The sequence below is a fragment of the Galeopterus variegatus genome, unplaced genomic scaffold, assembly GCF_000696425.1.
Source record: "Galeopterus variegatus unplaced genomic scaffold, G_variegatus-3.0.2 Scaffold4160, whole genome shotgun sequence".
Lineage (NCBI taxonomy): Eukaryota > Metazoa > Chordata > Mammalia > Dermoptera > Cynocephalidae > Galeopterus > Galeopterus variegatus.
In genome coordinates, this window is record NW_007730271.1 from 302,240 (window position 1) to 304,653 (window position 2,414).

A 2,414-nucleotide genomic window follows, 5' to 3' on the forward strand; every position below is an offset into this window, starting at 1 on the left:
GAAAGACAGTATCACATTATCCACCTTACTCCTTACCCAAGCCTGGGAACCATGGTGCAAAGAGAGACACCCTCCACTTGGTGGAAGGAAAGCGAAGTAAACACCTGACTTTGCCACATTCCATAACACCAGATTTGTCACAGTGACACATGGCACTACACTGTTACATAACAGCCTGACCTAACACAGGCTTTCCTTGAGGATCCAGCCTTCAGGTTGGTCCCAGCGGCCCCAGACTTCAGGCCCACCCCAATGTTGTGCTGCGTTCCATGGAACAAGCCTTCAGCCATGCCTAGCACCAAGACAGATGCTGTGAGTCCAGGCTCTAGGCTGGCCACAACAGTCTCAATCACCCATCCTGCCCCAGGCTCCAGACCAGCCCCAGAACCAGGACAATACTTACAGCTCCAGGACCCAGTGGACCTAAGGCCCATGTACTACCCAGTAGAGCCCAGTGACAAGGTGGTCCACATGGACCCTGGTTCTAGGACACCAACCCCTCTGTGGACACAGGCTCCAGGCTCACCCCAGTACCAGGCCAGCCACCATGGACTTAGGCTTAAGGCCTGACCCTTTGGAATCAGGCTCCAGGATCAGCCTAGTGGACCCTGGCATCAGGCTGAATATGAGAGACTCATGACCAAGCCCAAACCCATGGAACAAGGACCCAGGCCAATTCCAGTGCTAGACTGGCCCTGTAGACTCAAACTCAAGGCCTGCCTCAGCACCAGGTCAGTCTCCATGGACCTAGGCTTCAGGCCCATTTCCATGAACTAAGTTGACAGGCCTACTCCAGTGGATCCAGATACAGGGCTGCCTAAGGAGACTTAAGTTCCAGGCCCATCTCAGTGAAACCAGGCTTGAGACCAAAATCCCATGAATTCAGATAGCAGACTGGTCCTGTGGACACAAGTGTGAGGCCCACTCACTCACTTGCCCAGACACCAGGCCAGCATCAAGTCTGCCCTCAGACCCTGCCACATGGCCAGGCCAGAGTTGTTGAGTGAACTGACCAATGAAGGATTTTCCTGCTAAATCCAGTTTCTAAAGGTGCGTACCTGAAAAGGTACTTAATTCTTCAAATGTGCAAACAAAATGCAAGACCAAAGTATCACAGATAATCAGAGAAATATGACACCACCAAAGAATTAAAATAAAGCATTAGTAATCAAACCTAAAGAAATGAAATCTACAAACCACCTGACAAAAAGTTCAAAATAAATGTCTTAAAGAAGCTCAGTGAGCTATAAGAGAACACATATATACATCTAAAAGAAATCAGAAAAGCAATACATACAAAATTAGTAGTGCAATAAAGAGATATAAATCATTAAAACAAAGAAAAAAACTGAAATTCTGAGCTAAAGAACATCATGACAGAACTGTAAAATTCCATAGAGAGCCTAAAGAGCAGACTTGAACAAGCAGAAGAAAGAATCAGTAAGTTCATAGTTCATTTGAAATTATTTAGTCAGCAAAACAAACAAGAATTAAAAAGAGTGAGAAAAGCCTACAGAACTTATGAAACTTCATCAAAGGAACCTATACAAGCATTATGTAAATTCTTTAAGGATCAGAGAAGAGAAAGAGGAAAAAGCTTATTTAAAGAAGTAATGATGGATGAATATCTCACAAAATTTTTCTCCCATTGTTTAGGTTGCCTTATCACCCTGTTGAAGGTTTTCTTTGCTGTGCAGAAGATTTTAGTTTGATGGAATCCCATTTGTCTATTTTTCCTTTTGTTGCCTGTACTTTAGAAGTATTCTTCATAGCTCTAAACATGGTGACAGGAAGGGAGTGAACCACCCATGCCCTGTGCTGGCAGGATCCCAGAGGCCACCAGCCAGAAGAGGAACTCAGAAAGCCTGATGGTGAGTCAGAATCTCTGGTGTCCTTGCTTGCGCTGGGGGTAGCTGTTACTACCCAGGTGGATTGCTCTGAAGGATTGCTGAGACCTTGAAGGGGACTCTCAAAATATGTGCACTGAGGTTTGGAGTGCGGTGCCATTTTGTGAAATTTACAAAATCCTCCATGGGAAGAAGCCACCTGGAGCGGCCGCCACTCGGCACCCGGCCACCCCAGCTGCTGCCCTCAGTGCCGGGCCAGGCTGCGCAGTCCCGCCACTGGGACTCGGGGTCGAGCAAAAGTGGTATCTGCCGGGGAGGGGGCTGTCGTCTCCCCGGCCCCGGGCGCCGCTGGAACCGCGAGCCGAAGAGAGACTGAGCAGGCTGTGGCCTAACAGGAGCCAGGAGCACCAGGGGCGGTGAGAGGCAGCCAGGGTGGCTCTGGCTGTGGAGGCTCCCATGGGAGCTCAACGCGGGAGCTGAGAGTCACTGGAGGGAGCGGCGCGAATGCCCTGCCATCTTCCCAGTAGTCAATTTTGGACTTGCCTGACACTAGTGTCCAACTGAGTA